We start from the raw sequence: 22137 nt of genomic DNA, 5'->3' as shown, positions 1-22137 counted from the left end.
AAGTGAATGTCTTAAGTATTCCAATAGCATACGGAAGATATTAAAAGTTGCAGTTACAAGGTGCTGTCAGACATCAGTTGACACATTAATCCATTCATGGGTTGGTTAACTGCAGGTTTCACATCATGATAGTCAACATGCACCAAAAAGGATTTTTTTTTTTTCATTAAGTGATGTAAAATGTCACTGCTTAGTCCTTCATTATACAAATAATTATATGAATTTGGTGATTACATTTTATTCAACAGTAATGCGAAACAGCATTCATTAATTGGAACAGGATTGTTTCCTGTAAGTAGAAAGCATATACAAACTACTTTTTTTATGTGTTTGTTAAATAATGAAGATATGTGTTTATCTTGTAGTTGGGAAAATCCACAAGAATATCATCAACCTGCAATAATTCATTATTTAAATAATTAAATTAAACAAAGTATTATTCAAATAATTTTAACACATAAAAGGAGAGCAAAGAAGAAGGCAAGCATCAGGTAACAAAAGACTTGATATTAGGTAGTGTGAGTAGAGATATGAAAGATCTGAAAGATGGTGCCAGTTGTATCAAAGCATCTCGAGTGATGATAGGATATTTAGAGGGGAAGATAGAACCCCCCATATGTGGGTTCACTTTCCATGGTTTCAGTTACCTGCAGTCAACCCAGTCTGAAAATATTAAATAGAAAATTCCAGAAATAAACAATTCATAACTTTTAAATTGCCCACCATTCTGAGTAACATGCCAAAATCCCATGCCGTCCTGCTTGTGTTGTGAATCATCCCTTTATCAAGCGTATCCATGCTGTACTGTATACACTACCTGCCCTTTAGTCACTTGGTAGCCTTCTCAGTTATCAGATCCACTGTTGTGGTAGAACAGTGCTTGTGTTTAAGTAACCCTTATTTTACTTAATAATGGCCCCAAAACACAAGAGCAGTGAAGCAATTCGAATATTATTATTATTGTTACGTGACACCTCCGGTGAGTCCAAAGACTCATCGAGGGAGAGTGTGCCAACAGCATCGAACGATTGAACCCCTTCCAACTACTAACCACGCGCAAACTTGCTTAACTTTTTGCTTGAGCCACTAGTAGCAGAGGCTCTACCAATCAACGAACCTTTGCTGACTAAAGAGAAGCCGTAAAGTGCTTCTTTTAAGTGAAAAGGTAAAAGTTCTCGACTTCATAAGGAAAGAAAAAAAATCATATGCTGAAGTTACTTAAGATTCTATTCACATAACTTTTAATACATACAGCATATTATTATAATTATTCTCTTATTATTAGTTATTAAATCACTTAAGGAATTTAACAACGTAGATACGAATATAAATTAAATTACACTTTAATAAACATTTCCAGGGATGCTTAAGGGTCAAAGCTGTATAACTGTGAGGAGACCTCCACAAAGCCTTTAAAGGAATGCAGAGAACCGACCAGGGCTTCTGACCTAATGTCCAATCCTCACCTTCTCGTGGTGCACCCTGTTGGGTATCTACTTGGATACTGAACGAATGAGGATGGGCTGGCAATTTGGGATTTAGCCGACCAAATTGTATTCTTATTGGTTAAACCAAAATAAAAAATGATGGTACGACATAACAAAGGTTCAGGCCAGCTGGGGAATCGCCCAGTTAAACAAGGCACTCATTGTTTTCGCCAGGGAACCAGGGCGAACAGCGAAAAGTCAGCTACTGGAACAAATCTGAAAACAAACCCAAGCTCAACATCACCAGAGTTAAAGATCGGTACTATCAACATAAGAAGCCTGAATGGCAAAGAAATGGAGCTAGCTGAGGAATTAGATAAGTACCAGATCGACATAATAGGGGTGACTAAAACAAAAAAAGACAAAAACTGGTGAGATCTTTCTGAGCAATAAATACAAAATGTTATATTCAGGCAATGACAATCAAGGAAAAGAAGGAGTAACCATAGTATGCAACACAAAATACGAGGCTAATCTACTTGAATGGCAGGCAGTATCAAGTAGAGTAATGTGGGCAAATATGAGAATGGGGGAACTGGACAATGAGACTTATTTGTGCCTATGGTCCCACAGAAGGTTCTACTAAGGTAGAAGTGGAGGAATTTTTAGAGGCTTTAGAGAAAGCAAATGACACAATGAAAAATGAAAAGTTGGTCCTTGTTGGGGATCTAAATAGCAGAGTAGGAAATGATTGTCAGACATACAAAAATATTTTGGGAAAATTTGAAGAAAAGAGCAAAGCTAATAATAATGGCAAATATCTGTTGGATTTCTGCTCAGGACATGGACTGGTTATTACTAACACCATGTTACAACATAAAAATGTGCACAAATTCACATGGAGAGAAGAGGCAAGGAATAAGAAAAGTCTCATTGACTATGTTATTGTTGATAGTGATGTTTTCTCCCTGGTGCAGCACACCAGAGTGTACAGAGGATTTGAAATTGGAAGCGATCACTATTTAGTCTTGAGCAGGATAAAATTGAATTTCATACTGAAAAGAATAACATGTAAGAAAGTTTTAAAGCGAATAAAAGTTGAGCAGCTCTCAGATGTGAACTGTAGACTAAAATACACAATGATTATTGAAGAAAAAATGAAAGAGTTTGAGAACAGGAATCAGACCTTGGAGATTCAGTGGCAAACTCTGAAGAAAACATTGATTGATTCTGCCAGAGAGGCATGTGGTGAGGTTGTCTGTAAGGATAAAAAAATCAGAACTCCCTGGTGGACACAGGAAGTTAAAGAGGCAGTGAAGGAAAAGAAGAAAGCATATCAAAAGTTCCGGTCAAATAAGTCAGCTTGTGCTCTTAGAGAATATAGAGACAAATGCAAGAATGCTAAACACTGTGTAAAACTAGCTAAACAAAAGTCATGGGAGGACTTTGGTAAGAATATAGAAAATAAATATCAAGACGGCGGCAAAATATTCAGGAGGTTGTTGAAGAAGCTTAGGAATGGAGGAAAGAGTGCTGTAAAAGGAATTAGAGATGATAAAGGTGACATGAAAACGGGAGACAAAGATATCCTTGAAGTATGGGGTAATTACTTTGAAAAACTGCTAAATGAAGCAAGCAGTGATGACAGCACAGTGGTAAAAATCACTGACCAGGCATGCAGTCAGGAATACATATCCATACTTGAAGTATAAAAAGCCATCAAAAGCTTGAAATGTGGAAAGGCAGCAGGAGTAGATGATATTCGACCAGAAATGCTATAGTATGGTGGTATAAGAGTCTTACAGTGGCTGCACTGCATAGTTCAGAAAGCCTGGATAGAACGACAAATTCCCGATGATTGGAGTAGAGCTCTCATAGTACCCCATATATAAAAAGGGAAATAAAACTGCATGTGAGAATTACAGAGGTATTTCCCTACTGAGTGTTCCTGGCAAGATCTATGCAAGTATACTCGAGAAACGGTTGAGAAGAAAAGCTTGGTGAAGAACAAGCTGGATTCAGGCCAAACAGAGGCTGTCAGGATCAGATCTTCACTTTAACGACAAATAATCGAGAAAGCATGGGAATATAACAAAGATCTGTATTTAAGTTTTGTTGATTTGGAAAAGGCATATGACAAGGTGCCAAGAGAGAAGCTATTCAATACGCTGCAGTTATATGGTATCAACTGGGCATTATATCAAGCAATACTTAGTCTTTATTTGAGTCGTAAGTCAGCAGTTAGAACTGAAGGAAGTACAGAAAGATAGTTTAATGTTAAATCTGGTGTCAGACATGGATGTACATTATCCCCTCTGTTATTCATTATCTATATGGATCACATTATAAAGGAAAGTGGTATTAAACATGATATCAAAATTGGAGATGTTAATGTCTGCCCATTGCTTTATGCGGATGATGTTATACCTCTAAATAAATCCGCTACAAGTCTGCAAGATTCTCTGACTAAATTGAATAGCTGTTGTAATAGATATGGTAGAAGGTCAGCAATAAAAGGACAAAGACAATGAAAATAGGCAGAATCATTGAAAATGTCAACTGTGTTGTGAATGGAGAACCTGTGAAGCAAGTAAAACATTTCAGCTACTTAGGCACGATTTTTAGTGAAGATGGTAAATTAAATATAGAAATAGACAACAGAATCAGCAAAGCTGGTATGGTGGGAAGTCAATTGAATAAATTCATATGGAATAAGAGAGAAATTAGTCGGAACACTAAATTAGCTGTATACAAGACAGTGTTCAAACCAGTTTTAACTTATGGATCTGAGAGTTGGGTCAGAAGAAAAACACTTGACCAAAGACTAGAGACCGCAGATATGAGAGTCCTGAGAAAGATTATAGGTGGGAACAGATGGCATCAATGGCAATATCATATTAAAAAAAAGGATATTAGGAAAGAACTTGACATTGTCAGCATCCAGGAATGCATTAGCAGAGCTAATCTCAGGTGGTATGGTCACTTAAACAGAATGGACGAGGAAAGATTAGCAAAACAAGTGTTCTCTGCCAGATTGGCAGCAAAACGACCCAGAGGAAGACCAAGATATAGGTGGATTGATACGGTACAAAATGCCTTAGATGATAGAAATATAAGATCTGATAATGTTGGGGTCTTGACAAGTAACAGTCTGATTTGGAGGAAAATTGTAGATAGGAAATTAATAATGATGTAATTTTTTTCATGTAGTACTATCATATCCTGTACATCCCTTGAGGGTACATGGCAGGAATTTGATGATGATAAACATTTCTGATATTTCGGCAACATCACGTTGCCATCTTCAAAAGGAACTTACAGAAAAAGGCACGTGCACATAGGCACTACAACACAGTAACTGAGAATGAAACTATTGTTTCATTTCTTGGCTGTTGGGCTGACGGTCTGCTGATGTAAGCCTCCCAAATTTGGGGCAGTCATATACAACCAAATTTGTTGAGGTTTGGAGAGTTTCTTAGGGCTGAGGGTGATTCCATAAATAGTCTTTCGAATTTGTATTTGCTACGGTGTATTACTGTAGCTTTCTTCCACTGTATTCTGTGGCATGTATCCAGAGCATGGTCTGCTAGATCAGAATGGCTGTACTTGGGAAAACAGATGTAGTCCTTGTGTTCAGAAATTCTGATATTCGCTGTCCTGCCTGTTTAGCCAAAGTAAGACAGTTTACAGCTGCAAGGGACCTGTATACACCAGGTAGGTCTAGGGGAAGTGGTTGGTCTTTAGTGGAGCGGATAAGGGATGCCAATTTTCTGTATGGCCTGTAACAGGAAGTCAGGTCATTTTTTTTTTAAGATTTTGCTAATTTTTTCCGAGGTGCCTCGGATGTAGGGAATGCTGATGGATTTAGAGCAATCCGGTTGTGGAAGGGGGGGGGGGGGTTGTGGATTGTAGGTTTTAATATTTTTTGGATTTTTTTTTGGAGGGGGGGGATAGCCATTGGCTGTGAAAGTGTTGAGGATGTGATTTAGTTCAGTGTTTAGGGCCATGTCGTTAGAACAGATTAGTTTAGTCCTGTTGTATAGTGTTTTCACCACTCCATATTGTTGTGAAGGGAAGGGATTATTGGTGAAATGTATCTGCCTGTATGGGTAGGTTTTCTATAAACTGAGAAAACCAAGGTTCCATCAGCCTGGCGGGTGACTAGTGTGTCTAGGAAAGGGAGGCTGTTGTTTTCCTCTTTTTCCAGGGTGAACTTGATTCTGGGGTGTTGGTTGTTTAAGTGTTAAGAAGGAGAAGAGTGTTTCAGAGCCATGTGGCCAAATAGCAAACACATCATCAATGTAGCGAAGCCATATGGTTGGTTTTTGTGGGGCAGAGGCTAAGGCTTTTTCTTAAAAGGTCTCCATAAAGAAATTAGCCAAGGGTGGAGAGAGTGGTGAGCCCATGGCTGTTCCCTCTTTTTTTTTGTAGAATTTTCCCTGCCAAACGAAATAGCCTGAGTTCATTGTGAACTGAAATAGGGCTGAGATATCGGAAGAAAATTTAGCTTGGATTATCTCTAAAGTTTCCTTGAGTGGGACATTTGTGAATAAGGAGGAGACGTCAAAGCTGACCGTTATGTCAGTATGTTGGAGTGTAAGGTTTTCTATGCTGGCTTTGAAGTGGGCTGAGTTTTTTTTATGTGTAATGATGTGTTGCCAGTATAGTGTGTGAGCTCTTTGGCCAAATGTTTAGCTAATTTGTATGTGGGGGAATCAATGCCATCCACTATGGGACGTAATGGCACATTTTCTTTATGTATTTTTGGGAGTCCGTAAATATGGAGGGGGGGGGGGATATAGAGTTAAACGCCTTTAATCTGTAGATTTCTACAGGCCAAGAAGTGACTTTCTTAAGGAGCCTGTGTAGTTTTCTAATTTGTGAGTTGGTGGGATTGTATTCGATAGGGAGGTAAGTAGCCCGATCTAATAGAAGAGCATTAAGCTTACCTGTATAGTCCTTTTGGTTAAGTACTACAGTTGCATTTCCCTTATCCGCTTTGGTGATAACTAATTCTTTATTATTCCTCATTTCCTGCAGATCTTTATATTCCTTATTGGATATGTTGGTTTTTGGTGGTCTTGCTTTGGAGACGACACAAGCTACATCCAGTCTTACATTGTTGGCGATTTGATGTGGAAGGAGGTGGATTCCACGCTTTATCTGGATCATAATATCCTCACTAGGTATTTTTCTGGGAGCAATGGTGAAGTTGTGGCCACGTGAAAGCACATTGAGTGCTTCAGGGTGACTAAAGAAAGGTTGATTACAGTGTTGGTAGGAAGTTTTGGATTGATGGTAGAGTTCTTTTTTAATTTTTCGAATTTTTTTTTATCTGTCGGCCTCGTATTTTTTCAAATTCTTTGTCTGCAGTGGTACATGAGACGTCATAAAGCTCGTGATTTAAAGGACACGAATGCTCTTCTTCGAAGGCACGAATAGCTTCATTAATGTCCGCCAAGAGAAACCACGTGGCAATGATTTGTTCATGAAGCAATGCATAGCTGGCGCGGTTATATATACGGAGAGCTTTTTTGTGAAACAAAACGGTGCTTGAATTTTACACAGTTTGGGATTACCTGATTATCCCAGCAGAGTTTTAGGTTTAACTCTATCCGGCAAGACGGATCCGTAACCTCGGGACAAGGATTGGTTCTGAGGACTGGGATCCGAAGCGGGTATGGCACTGCACCGGGACTGGGCGAAACTGTCCAGTGATGGAACGGTTGAGCCTGGACCAGCGTCAGGGCCTTCTCGTGGAATGCCTCAGCTGCGCGCATACCGGATGGCCCATCTGGCGCGACCGTTTCGGCCGGCAACTAACAGCCGACTCAGAACTGGCACGGACCAGGGGAATCCGACTGTCTAATTAAAACAAAGCATATTGCGAAATGGTTGTTGAGAGGTGTCGACGCAATGTGATTTCTACCCAGTGCTCTGAATGTTTAAGTGAAAGAATATCAATTAAGATCGTGGGTGATCGATGAGAGTAAATATGACTCTCATTGAGGTGGACATTTAATTATTGAATGTGAGTAATTTGCATGAATAAATAACAGGATAATATTTGAATAAAGTTTACCTAGCCAAATTTTAGGTAATTATTGTGAGATTTGAGAGTGCAAAATGCACAGATGCTATAGAGGATTATCTTCTGAGAGGTAGATTTGTCTCCTCTGTATAGGACACTAAATGATTGAAGTGAGATAATATATATCTCTCTTATTTTTGTTTGATTGAAGATGGTGATGGTTTGATGGAATATGGAAATATATTTTCCTAGAGAGGGTTAAGGGGAACTTAGTTACTAGTTTTTAGTTAGTATGTAAGTTAGTTTTAAGGTAGGTTAAGGATCTGAACATACTTTTCTTAATCGAAGCAGGATTTAATTCACAGTCTCTCAGAGTTCTCTATATATTCATTTTGGAGTTATTCATAATTTTTCAGACCAAATTCTAGTGGTCTAGCCATCGCTGGTATGTCTATTGACGAGAGTGAGAGCATGAACTACACAGGTCTGTAGATTTATTAATAGTGGCAAGTATTAAGGCCTTTAGGTCCTTAAAGCAAGAAGGGAACACATTGCCAAGAGAGTCTGAACCGATTATTTAGCAGGTGGAGTTGGGGTGATGAACCTCAAGGTTGATGCAATTGTATACTGTAAGAGAACATCAGAGTGAGCACTAGTGGAACTCAATAGTGATGCAGTTGTGTAATGAAAAGAGAGTACTAGTCTGGGGTATGACCCTCAAGGTGGATGCAATTGTATACTGTAAGAGAACACTAGAGTGAGCACTAGTGGAAATCAGTATTGATGCAGTTATGTATTGTAAGAGAGTACTAGTCTGGGGTATGAACCTCAAGGTTGATGCAATTGTATACTATAAGAGGGCACTAGAGTGAGCACTAGTGAAACTGAAAAGTGATGGAAAGAGAGTATTGTTGTGGGTGTTGAACCTCAAGGTTGATGCAATTGTATACTATAAGAGAGCACTAGTGTGAGTAATGAAACTCAATTGCATAAGGTAGGGAGAATAACCTGTTGAAAAAGATGACAGGTGAGGTTTACCCTACTGATGACTAGTTGTTGCGATAGTAATCCTGCTCAGTACGAGAGGAACCGCAGGTTCGGACACTTGGTACATGTGCTTGGTCGAGTGACCAGTGGTGCGAAGCTACCATCCGTGGGATTATGACTGAACACCTCTAAGTCAGAATCCCATCTAGCCACTGCAACGATACCGTTCATGCCTCGCATGTTAAAAGGCAGCGCTAGCCGGAGTTGCTTTCGTACCGTCACGGTGCGATCGCTCTGGCGAAGAGGCCACTAGAACGGAAGCATCAAGGCAGCCGTTGAGACTATGTGGCAGCTGCTTCCTATGCTGCACCATTCAGGTGTGACGTGCGGGCACCAAATCGTCTGCAGACAACCTAGGTACTGGTCTGGGTGTCGTGCTTAGAAGAGCAGCCACCATACTGCGATCTATTGAGACTCATCCGATTAGCAATGATTTGTTCATGAAACAATGCATAGCTGGCGCGGTTATATATACGGAGAGCTTTTTTGTGAAACAAAACGGTGCTTGAATTTTACACAGTTTGGGATTACCTGATTATCCCAGCAGAGTTTTAGGTTTAACTCTACCCCCCCCCCTCGTATTTACAGACTCCCAAAAATACATAAAGAGAATGTGCCATTACGTCCCATAGTGGATGGCATTGATTCCCCCACATACAAATTAGCTAAACATTTGGCCAAAGAGCTCATACACTATACTGGCAAAAGGATTGTCTAAATCCATCACCATTCCCTACATCCAAGGCACCTTGGAAAAAATTACCAAAATCTTAAAAAAACATGACCTGACCAGCTATTACAGGCCATTCAGAAAACTGGCATCCCTTATCCGCTCCACTAAAGACCAACCACTTCCCCTAGGCCTACCTGGTGTATACCAGGTCCCTTGCAGCTGTAAACTGTCTTACTTTGGCCAAACAGGCAGGACAGCGAATATCAGAATTTCTTAACACAAGGACTACATCCGTTTTCACAAGGAAAGCCATTCTGGTCTTGCAGACCATGCCCTGGATACATGCCACAGAATACGGTGGAAGAAAGCTACAGTAATACACCATGGCAAATAGAAATTTGAAAGACTATTTATGGAATCAGCCTCAGCCCTAAGAAACTCTCCAAACCTCAACAAATTTGATTGTATGTGACTGCCCCAAATTTGGGAGGCTTACATCAGTAGACCTACTTAGCCCGCTAGAGGGCACCATCAGGACTTTTAGGAGAACAATAGCTCATTCTCAGTTACTGTGTTGTAGTGTCTATGTGCATGTGCCTTTTTTTGTAAGTTCCTTTTGAAGATGGCAACGTGACATTGCCAAAATATCAAAAATATTTATTAACGTGTAATTTAATTTATATTTGTATCTGTGTTATTCAATTCCTTAAGTGATTTAATAATGCATAACCAATGTATAAACCTGTCTACAGGACTTATTATTAGTTATTGTTGTTAATCTCTTACCATGCCTAATTTATAAATTAAACTTTAACATAGGTATACTTAGCCTGATAGAGGGCACCATCAGGACTTTTAGGAGAACAATAGCTTCATCTCTTCATTCTCAGTTGCTGTGTTGTAGTGCCTACGTGCACATGCCTTTTTTTGTAAGTTCCTTTTGAAGATGGCAACGTGACGTTGCCGAAATATCGGAAATATATATTAAAGTGTAATTTAATTTATATTCGTATCTATGTTGTTCAATTCCTTAAGTGATTTAATAATGCATAACCAATGTATAAGCCTGTCTACGAGACTTATTATTAGTTATTGTTGTTAATCTCTTACCATGCCTAATTTATAAATTAAACTTTAACATAGGTATGTATGTATACGAAAAAAACATAGTATATATATATATATATATAAATATATATATATATATAGGTAGATAGGGCTCTGTCCTATCCATGGTTTCAGGTATCCACTGAGGATCTTGGAACATATTCCCTCGGGGGGGGGGGGGGGGGGATAACAAATGAGAGATAACAAAGCAAAGAAAGGCAGATAAGTGGGAGAGCAAGGAGGGAGAATGTTGAATGAGAGAGAATGAGGGATATAGGTGAGAAAGGGAGGAATATATTTGTGAGGGGAAGTCATGAAGATTCTATGATTTGTGGTGTGCAGAATAGAATGTTAGAGGAGAGCATGTCTGGAGAAACAACAGAACATGTGTGTATGTGGCAATTAAACAAGGCAAGAATGTAAGTGATATGACAGTGATGGCTGTACAAATGGTCTGAGAGACAGTATGATTAGGGTGGCAAGAGATTTGAAGTTACTGTTAGGAAATGTGCAGCAGAAACATGTAAAAGGGAAGATAATATTTTTCACCCAGATATGATAATGCTGAATTGAAGAGGAGAGCAGCAATTATGAATGGCATTATAGCAAGGACATGTTGAAAGAGAGGTCTGGAATATGTAGATGCTTGGAATGCATTTCAGGATAGGAGAGAGCTGTATGCAAGAGATGGACTGCATGTGAACATGAAAGGGTGTAGGCATCTGGAGAGAGTGCTGTTCTCAAGGCAAATGGAGTTGATTCTTGTGGAGATAGTCACTTGAGAGAGAGAGAGAGAGAGAGAGAGAGAGATGAGAGAATGTATGGTATATTGCAGAAATAAGTGGAGTCTAGAGGGAATAATAACAGGTACCAAAATGATGACAATACACTGTTGTTTATTTATACAAATACCAGGAGTATCAAGAATAAAGGGAGTGAATTGGTGGCATTGATAGCCTCAGGGTGTCCTAAGATTATTGGTTTCAGTGAAATATCATTGACTGAATATGTTGTCCTAAAAGGAATAGAAGAAGAGTAGAGAATATTTCAGCAAGATAGGAAAAGAAAATGGGGTGGTGGAGTATTTACCTATAATAAGTGATGAGTCCTCTTAGACTGGAAAATTTGGAAGAAAATTGTGCTAATAGTTCTGATGAGGTGGAGGTGAGTAGGATAAGATATTTAGTGGGATGTTGATATAAACCAGGGAACACAGAGGGTGTGACAAGTAGGAAACGTTTAGAAAAATCAGTTGGCAAATGCAAAGAAGTGGTCATTATGGACGATTTTAACTAAAGCATTATAAATTGGGCATACAGCAATAGAATGGAATTTCAGGAAAACATCAGTGAGTTTTGGATTTGGTCATTGCATCACAGGATCTGATTATAGCTGAGATGTCAGTCTTGCCCCATTGGCGAAAGTAATCATGCAGTCTTGACATAGAAGCTGAATAGACATGCAGAAGTATCAAAGATAAAGGAATATAGGTGATTATAAGGCAGGATTATAATAAAGTGATTATAATAATCTTCAAAATCAGCTTGGGAGTTTGATGAATGGAAGAATTGCAAGGAAGAGATAACACTGCATGGGAATCTACAGAACAACAATAGTAAATTGCATTCCTTAAGTAAAAAACAGATAACACAATTTGATGTGTAAAGTGTATGACTAATAAAGTTAAACAGGAACTGCAGATGAAAAAACATAAAAGGAGAGAGAGGTGGAAAGTATTTGCATGAGGAAGATGTGATTCATGTCAAGAAAATGACTAAAGACAAAATATGAGATCAGTCAAATGAAAATCCTGAGCAATTCTTTCATTATTTGGCCAGTAAGAGGAGAACGGATTATGGACGAATGAGCCTATTAGATGGAAAACAAGGCACAGTGACAAGTGCAGATGATATAGTGGAGCTGTTTAATGATCAGTTCATTGGAGCATTTCATCCTGGAAAAGAAGGCTTTATTCCTGCAGGAATGGAAGGATTGAAGGCACAGAAATGCATGAGGAGAATGTGCTTCTTCTGTAGTTGTTAAGATTTTGGAGAAATTATTAAGGGATGATATACAAAAAGTAGGCACAGGATAATATCATCTGTGAAATCAGTTTCATTTTGTTAAAAGATGCTCCTGTTTCAGTAATTTGCTTGCCTTTTATAATAAAGTTACAAGAGCAGTTGATTAAAGAAAGGCATACACTACCAATTTTTTTGGATTTTGCGAAGGCATTTGACAGGATGCCACGCAATAAGTTGATATTTAAGTTGCAGCACATGTGGTTAGATATCAGATTAGTGAAGTGGATTTGAAATTAGCTGTCTAAAAGTTATCAAAGGGTTGTCTATTTGATAACTGTATGAAGGAAGTTTCCACAGGAATCAGTACTGGGACCTTTACTTTTTAACCTTTATGTCAGCGATAGATGGCGTTGATGGTAGTAGTGTCGTAGTTGGAGAATTAAGTAGTAGTAGTAGTAGTGGAGAGGATGAGATGTATTTAGCGAAATAGAGTAGTATGCCCTCCCATGATGAGGTCCTTGAACTCCCTGGGGGTGTCACGTAATAATAATAATAATAATAATAATATTGTCACTGGGTTGCAAGGAGATATTCAGCTATTTACTGATGATGTGAAACTCAGGAGGGTTATTAGTAATAGTGCTAATGTTTTAGCTCTTCAAGAGAATCTGAATAAGCTAGAAAGGTGGCAAATGAATGGGGATGACAGTGTAATGCAGCTAAATGTAAGGTCTTCAAATTGGGAATCCACAGATGAGAGGCTGAATCTATTGGTTGGTCTGTACCAGAGGAAGTGAATGAGGCAAGAGAGAATGATTGTCGATAAATATCTGAAGTTTAGGGTCCATATTGCAAGGGTGGCAAAGGCAACCCAGAAGACTTGCAATATTAAGATGAACTTTGACCAGTCAAGATAAAAGAGTGATGATTGCATTGGTGATTGGCGATTTATGCCTCTGTTGTGCAGTTGGAAGAGCAACTTAAGAGTAACCTAGGAATTAGTACTAGGACCTTTGCTTTTTAACCTTTATGTCAATATTGTCACTGGGTTGCAAGGAGATATTTAGCTATTTATTGATGATATGAAACTTCAATTCAATTGGAAAAGACCTGAGTTTGGTTCTCAGCATGATGAGAGGAATCTTTATATTGGCTTTTTCAATTGAAGGCGAGTTAGCTGATCTCATATGGAGGTAACAGGGATTTTTCTCCTGGAAATTTGGGTTTTTCATCCCATGTACAGACAAATAGACAATGAAAACACACATAATTTACAGACAAAAAATAATGCAGTTGTTGATGGTAGATAAAAGATGGTATTGATGGTAGTAGTGTCATTGCGTGTAGTTAGAGAAATAAGTAGTAAGGAAGACAGTGAGATGTGTGCATAGTGGAGCAGAGGAGAGTGCTCTCCTGTGATAAGTCCTTGGACTTCTTGGAGGTGTCACATAATAAAAATAATTGGATAAAGACTAATCAGACCACATCTGAACTACTGCACCCAGATCTAGTCACTAGAATTTGAAGAGGATAAATTAACCCTGCAAAGGGTACACAGATGGATAACCAAAATTATATCAGGACTTTACAATGTTAGTTATGAGGATAAACTGAAGTCATGCAAACTAGAGTTTGGTGAATAGAAGATGAAGGGGTGATATGACTGAGACATTTATATTGTTGAGAGGTATTTAAAGATTGACATGGGGAGGGGGGGGTTGATATAGTGGAATAGAACAAGAGACCATCCCCAAAAGATACAAAAAGAAGTCATGAGTAGGAAAGTGAAAAGTGGCTTTTTTTGCATGGAAAGTAGTTGGACTACGGAATTCATTGCCTGAGAGATGTTGAATGGGTTTAAAGAGTGGTGTAATAGACTTTATGCTGTCTAAGATGGGACTCCAGTGATGAGTCTAATGACTCCATGGAGATCTGAATAATAATAAAATTGTGTGTGTGTTTGTAAAATTATTCATTGAATATTTTACATGTAATTAAACATCATTCACACAAATTATACAATGGTAATCATATTGATTTAAGTATACTTATTTTTTAAAAATAAGTTTCTGTAGGATGAACCTCATTTCTCAATAACCCATATATGGGTTATTGATTACTTCTTTATCTGTATATATACACACACATGACCTATTTCTGTAATTTTCTATAAAATAAGAAATAAAAACTAAAGTACTTATTCAAATTTTCATGTTTGAAGTTGATCAACCTATAGTATGCTTGTAGTGTGGATGGACAAGAAGGAACTTGTTCACATTTATCTTGAAATTTGGGAACTGCATTCCATGGAAAACATAAGATGGCTGACTGCTCCACAGTGCAGCAGTGGAAGGGATGAATGAGAAGGAGGAGAAATTTGTTCTGTGAGTTTGGAGATGCACTGTGAGGGAATGTTGGTTAGTTACTGCACACGTTTGAACTGATCTGACAGAGAGTGGAGGGTATTACTGATGCTAATTCCAATGAACAGCAGCTGTAGAAGTATTTGTAGGACATGAAAACAGCAGAAATTGAGTGCCTGTGTGAAAGTGAGTGACGTGCATCAGTGAGTAAGGGGATCATTGTTTAGTCTGATTGCCCTTTCCTGTACAGAGTCTAGTATCTTTAGGGAGCTCTTTGGGGCACCACCCCCAGATATGGGAGCAATATTGAATGGTTGGATGGATTTGTGATTTGTATAAAGTTAGGGGTTGCTTGTAGTTAAACACAGATCGACAATTCAACAATCTCTTTATAACTGATCAACACTGAAAACCATGTCTCTTTAATTTTTCTAGATTAAATAATAAAAAATTTAACTTTATAACATCATTCTGATGCATCATCTTTGACAAATGTTGCTAAGTAGATAAATAAACTCTTTATACAAAGTTGCGATAACAACAAGTACTATGTACAATCTCATGTATGACTCAATATTCTTTGTAAACTTTCTACATTATATATTTTAAATAAATATTAACATCCAATGTGCCATTCTGGACCATGAAACTATTAAAAAACATGTTTTTAAAATGTTACTGACATATACATAATTAAGATTTTTCTTTCACAGAATGTTATATGGAAGAAAAAAATTGTGAAAAAACTATACCAACCATTTATCTAAATATTTTATCAGCAGTTAATATATATATATATATATATATATATATTAACTGCGGTACTCATCCACCAAATAGCAATATCACAGTGATATTATATTTTTGCATCTATTCCTATTAAAGATTCGCCTAATTGTTTCCAGACTTGGCATGATTCCTAAAAATAAACACAATATACTAATGCTTCATGAAGAGGACACTTTTCAATTCATAAACATTGCATCACATTTGTGTTAATAGTCCTGGTGTGCGTTCAAAATACATACCCCTTTGAAAAGATATACAGATGGTGCAGCGGGTCAAATTCTTGGCATTCTAGTAGTTTTAAACCACTCAGAAGGAGAGTCAGGTGACCTCTGAGACAATAGCACCTAGAGGCTGTGATTAGTGATTGTATCAACCAACATTTGCTGAGTTGCTGTTTTTGTTTTCTGAGTTTCATCTGTTTTGCATACGTGAAGTGTGAACTGGTGTGGTAGGCAAGTTTTTATATATTATATGAACAAGTTTTAATATATAATTTTGGATAAATTTATAACTTTTTTGTTGATATTTACAATGGGAAACAGTATTGTTGTTGAAGGAGGTAAGCCTCATCCTCCTCTTCCAAATTTTACATCTTTGAGCAAATCAAATATACTAACCAAATATAGCATTCTCCTTCATTATTGTTTTCTAATATACAGTATCTTAAAACACATTGTCCCCCCCCCCATTCTGTGCAAATTTCATTACAATTAATTGATAAATTAAAGTATTCAACGTTATCCTAGAATTAATTGCATTAAACTAATTAAGATCAGCACTGATGTGCTACACACTCTTAAAACTTTCATACATCGATAAAAATGCAATCACACAGTCAAACTGACATGAATTTTGTAGTGCAGGTTGCATGAACCATGATAGCACACCTAACCAAAATGGGCATGCAACACCACTGATACATATATATTGAAGTTACTGAGGTTATATGTTAAATACACCAAGAAATAATATACTTTGTTTTAATCCTTTTTCCTTGGTCATCTTTTCAACTATGGTTGAAAAGATGATCAACACACCATATACCAGCTCAGCATTAAATTCACTCATAAGTCTTTATATATGCATCTGTCCTTCCATATACAGAGTAAAGGGAGATAGAAGAGTAAACAAGCAGCAGCAAGTTTTAGACTAGGAGGTTAAAATTTGCTCCTGAATCTCTACATTGTCCACCATCTCTTCAAGATAAGCTAGCATCAATGGAGTCTTCCTGTTCACAATCATTTATTGATTATATCCATTCATTTGCTGTATGTCTCTTACTCAACTTTTGCTAAATGTGCTTAAAACTTGCTCCACAACCTGAAGCATGGAAAGAAATCTATATTTGCTCCATCCCAAAGAAAGAAGGAAAAGCCAAATATAAAACTACCACTCACCTCCATCCTATCAAAATCAATGGAGAAAATCAACAGTCAACTCTCTCACTACTTGAGAGCTCACCATTTTAATTAGAAACACTAATGTTGATAGTGGAAATTTTTTTTTCCACTTGATTAGACTATAATAAATTTAGTTTAATCCTTTATCCAAGTGTAAGCAAACAAAGTTTGCACCTGAAGTAACAATAGGACTGAGGCAATTCGTGGTAAAGGTGGACCAAGCTCTCATCACTCCTTGTCTTAGTATCTCCCATAATGCAAAGCACATCTTCTTACAGACATGTATAATGCTATGCATTAAGGGAAGAGCCACTAACCAGACCGGTTTTGAACTTTATTGAATGTTCAAGTACAGGTCAAACTCCAAAAACTCGGCGTTGCTCCCCTCAGTAACAGGCTCACCCTGCCACTGAGAAGAACTCTCAGCATTGGGCTCTACCCCACCACCAAGCAGAGCCACTCATATGTCATCTGAGGAGGGGGGGGGGGGGGTAACAGCAACAGCCGTGCCTCAGTTAACTTCATGGGCTACAGCATTGCGATTCATTACCCTCCCACCCAGGACCTCGATGACAGCAACAACCGAGCTTTAGTTAAAACTTTATGGGCTACAGCATTGCCATTCATCACCCAAGCTTCCAACCGGTTTCGACCTTTATTGAGGTCTCATCAGTGGGAGCCAGACCCAAAGATTGAGGTCTCATCATTGGGAACCAGACCCAGAGGTGGTAATACTAAGGCAGAAGCAATGGAGAAGTCATATTTACCTATACGAGTTGCCAAAAGGTGTACCACCTTATTATTAAATTACTCTAGATTTAGAGAAAGATATTAGAAGTTTTTATCCCACTTGGTTAGACTATAATAAATTTAGTTTAATCCTTCATCCAACTGTAAGCAAACAAAGTTTGCGCCTGAAGTAACTTCAGAACTGAGGCAACTCGTGGTAAAGGTGGACCAAGCTCTCATCATTCCTTGTCTTAGTATCTCCCATAATGTAAAACACATCTCCTTGTAGACATGTATAATGCTATACATTAAGGGAAGGGCCACTACCCAGACCGGTTTCAACCTTTATTGAGGTCTTGTCAGTAGGAGCCAGACCCAGAGGTGGTAATACTAAGGCAGAAGCAATGCTTCTACCTTAGTATCAGTGTCCTCTGCATCATCCCCAGAATTCTTTGTGTTGCCCTCACAATTTTTGTGCCCAGATTTGGTCACCTGGTTTTCAGAAGGATGAAGAGATACTGGAAAGGGTCAAAAGGTGACTGACTAAGATAGTTTCTACCCTCTGGAATGTCGAGTATAAGGAAAGATTGAGAAGATGTAATTTGCAGAGTCTGGTGGACAGGAGGAAGAGGGGAGATATGATAGAAGCCTACAAGTTAGTAAAGGGTTGTTATAGGATCAATGCTGGAGAAGTTCTACAGAAAATAGTGGGAGATCAGAGTAGAACCAGAGGTCATCCCTGGAAACTGTATAAAGAGGATGTGAGTAAGGGAGTAAGAAGCAAGTTTTTTTCATGCAAAGTTGTAAATGATTAGAATGCCTTGCCTGAGAGTATGGTGTCTGCAAGGAGTTTGAGTGTGTTTAAGACACACTATGAGGAGCTGTGTGTGCGATAAAAGGACCTCCCAGATGAGTCTTTGACTCCATGAGGTATTGTGGTAATAATAATGATAATAAGACCGAGTAAAGTTCATGCTAATGCGTTCTCTTCATTATGATCTTCAATCTGGATGTGGCCAGATTTTGTTTGAATAAAATCACATAACCCATATGGAACAAGACATTCTATAAATTCTGAAGTATAACAATGGATCAAGTTACTGGCCTGGTTGGCTGAGTGGTTAGCATATCCCCTCTCCAACCAACTGGCCACAGGTTCAAATCTCACTGTGAGCATGGATTAGACTTGATTTCCCCCCCCCCTTTGAGAAAGAAAGCTAACTTCTAGATTATACAAAATGCTACATGATGGGTAAATTTACAAAAGATGCCTTACTTTTTTGATCATTCATTCTTATACAACGTAACAGTGGTTTAGTTTTAAGTTTTGGAAGGAGAGAGAAGAAATGAATACAGGTTGTTGCAACATTAATGACTTCTTTTCATCACATTCAACACTATCATAACCTTGATGCACAGTGTTCATTCCTTGTGTTCTACATAGAGCCAGCTTCATAGGTGTGCAACCTGTGCATCTGCACAGTGACATGTACTTAAAGGGGCTCATGTTTCGAACAACATATAAATAAAATAATTTTAAGAAAATCATGAATTCCATTGTTTAAATCAAGTAATTTTTAAGTTTTAAACAACGAAAGGGCTAACCATTTTCAAATCCTGGAATTTTTAAAAGTGCTGAAGGACCCATTGAAACAATTTCTGACAATAGCTATAGAATCACAAGTGTACTACAGTAAAAATTAAATTTATTATGCAGATATTAAGACATCAGTGCGAAGAGTAAACAACAGTAAGGAATTTGAATAAAGAAACAGTAGAGCACATGCATTAAATTGGAATACCACTCTGTATACAGTTTCTGACAATACAGGAAAACCTCACTTAACGCAAAATTGACATGCGCAATAATCAGTTAGTGCTATTGAGTGAAATGATACTATTTCCTACTTTAAAGTGATTAATTAGTTAACGTGAATTTTTTACGTTATGCAAAAATTGTATTACCAGCACCACATGAAAGTGGCACTAGTAATACAATGATTGTGCGAGACCTGGGATACAGCGAATCTACAGTTTGGACTGTAGATTCGCTGTATCCCAGCGAATATTAAATAAGAGCAAAGAATACAAAGAACAAGGAAAAGTTGCTACTGCTTCTTTAAGCATGCAAATCACCCGAAATAGAAACCATTTAATGATCGAGATGGAGCGTCTTCTATCACTTTGGATTGAGGATTATAACCAAAAAAGAATACCTCTTAGTACAGGCAAAAATTCAGAATATTCAGGCAAAAGTTCTCAAAATTTTTACCTCATTGAAAGAGACCAAATTTCAAGAGAAATGTGAAAGCTTTACTGCGAGTTTAGGATTTGTTTGACCGTTTTAAAAATCGAACTGGACTGCATAATGTAAGAATAACTGGGGAATCTGCTAGTGCTGATAAAGATTCTGTGGCCAAATTTCCTGAAGGATAATTCAGGAGGGTGATTATGACAATGGCAAATATCCAACATCAACGAAATTGGTCTCTTTCGAAGCTTATGCCAACAAAAACTATCCTAGCTAAAACTGCAGAATCTCAACCAGGATACAAAGTATCTAAAGATCATCTTACACTTTAATTAGGAGGCAATGCAGAAGGCAACTTCTGCATTGCCTCCTGCAAGCCTATGTTAGTTTATGGTATCCAAGATTACTGAAGAAACCAGCACAATCTGGAAAACTTGGGTTTAATAAACTGGATAATGAAGATGTGAGAAACTTGCTCGATTCCCATTCAGAACATTTAAGTGAGAATGATCTCCTTCAACTAGAAGAACAGCATGCATATGAAGAAGAAAGAATGCAAACAAGAAGAGAATGTTATGACTAGGAAGTTAACTGCAAAAGAACTTGAGCTAGTTTTCAATCACACTGAATATGCTAAGGAAATTTTCTTTGATGTTGATCCTGATATGGAACAAAGCTTTGAAGTCTGCCGAAATCTTGATAAAGCAATTGCCAGCTATCAAATTTCATGACAAGATGAAAAAGTTGAACATGATTCAAACAGCTTTACTTAATTTTTTTTGTAAAAAAGTAGATCAATCAAAATGTTTAGATGATTACTAACGCTAAGCAAACTGCCATCATTTGGTCTGACCAGGACTTCTGTAGTTGGATTGCCAGCTTTCTGTCTGGACGCATGCTTGTGTGTAATGGTGGATGGCTCCCTTTCCTCTCACCATTCAATTAATCCTGGGGTTCCACAAGGTTCTGTCCTCTCACCAACCCTCTTCCTGCTATATATCATTGACCTGAACTAATGTATTTGACAATACCTTCAGTTGACCTCCAACCCAATACACGGTTTTGCAGATGACAGCAAATTACACTCTTTGCTTTCAATCGATAAACCTTACCCTATACAACTCACCTCAATCTACAGAACATCAACCACCACCATCTTCAATTCCAATCTCAAGCCATCCTACAATGGGGTTTGGATAACCTCATCAATTTCAATGCTAATAAAACCCAGTTCTGTCTTATTTCCCATAAAAAAGAACCATTTCTTCACAGTATTCTTTTTGACAATACTCAAATTTCCAGCCAGTTTGAGATCTCTCTTCCTGGAATTACCCTCACATCAAACCTCTCCTGCATAAACACATCACAACCATTGCATCCTCAGCTTCAAAAAAAAAACTAGGATTTCTCTTTCGCTGAAGACATTAATAAATTTAGTTTAATCCTTTATCCAAGTGAGAGCAAACAAAGTTTGCACCTGAAAATATCTTCAGGACTGAATATGGTGTTGTACTATCTTACCTGGGTAAGTAGTACAACACCAGGCAACTCATAGCAAAGGTGGAGTAAGCTACCAGCACTCCTATCCCAGTATCTCCCATAATGCAAAACACATCTCCTTGCAGATATGTATAATGTTATGCATTAAGGGATTGGCCACTACCCAGACTAGTTTCGACCTTTATTGAGGTCTCTTCAGTGGGAGCCAGGTCATCTTTACCTATAAGAGTTGCCAAAAGGTTTGCCACCTTTTTTTATTAAATTACTCTGGCAACTCCTATAGGTAAAGATGACTTTGCTATTGCTTCTGCCTGGTATCTCCAACTGTGTTTTCACTTGTGGTCACTTGCAATTTCTGATATAGGAAAATGAAATAGCTAAAAATTTAAATTTCAAGGACATAATAGCTGATTTTGCCAAAAAATGAGTAAGACCAAATAAAACTGTTTATCTTAACTCTGCAATTTGTAACATGTAAAAGATTTAATATTTTTCATCTATAAATTATTTTTATTTTTCTATTTCTATACATACTAAGAAGAAAATGTGGATATTTTCAGTCCAAATTCCTCCCCCCCCCCATCCTCAATTAAATTTAAGTTAAGAACCCACATTTATATCTTGCATAGGGTTATATAACATATGGAATTTGGTACTGGTTCTACAGATGCCTTACTAAAACAATTAGTTACAATCAAAAACTTTTTTTTTTCTTAATAGAAAACAACAGTAAATTCATTCTTAAAAAATCACTGATGAGCATAGACCTTGCCTTCCATCAAAGAGAGAATTACTC

General features: G+C 37.8%; 1 protein-coding gene across 3 annotated transcripts in view; it reads right to left on the bottom strand.

The window, feature by feature from the left end:
- The window catches only part of LOC150094627 (pyrroline-5-carboxylate reductase 3-like), a 222005-nt gene that overhangs the window by 69616 nt on the left and 130252 nt on the right, over positions 1–22137 (bottom strand). The gene's annotated exons all lie outside the window — the stretch shown is intronic.

Source organism: Typopeltis vanoorti, chromosome 21, assembly GCF_054136105.1.
Source record: "Typopeltis vanoorti isolate ZY-2024b chromosome 21, IOZ_Tvanoo_1.0, whole genome shotgun sequence".
Classification (NCBI taxonomy): Eukaryota; Metazoa; Arthropoda; class Arachnida; order Uropygi; family Thelyphonidae; genus Typopeltis; species Typopeltis vanoorti.
Note: the sequence above shows the minus strand (reverse complement) of the source record. Positions and strands in the feature narration are given on the sequence as shown.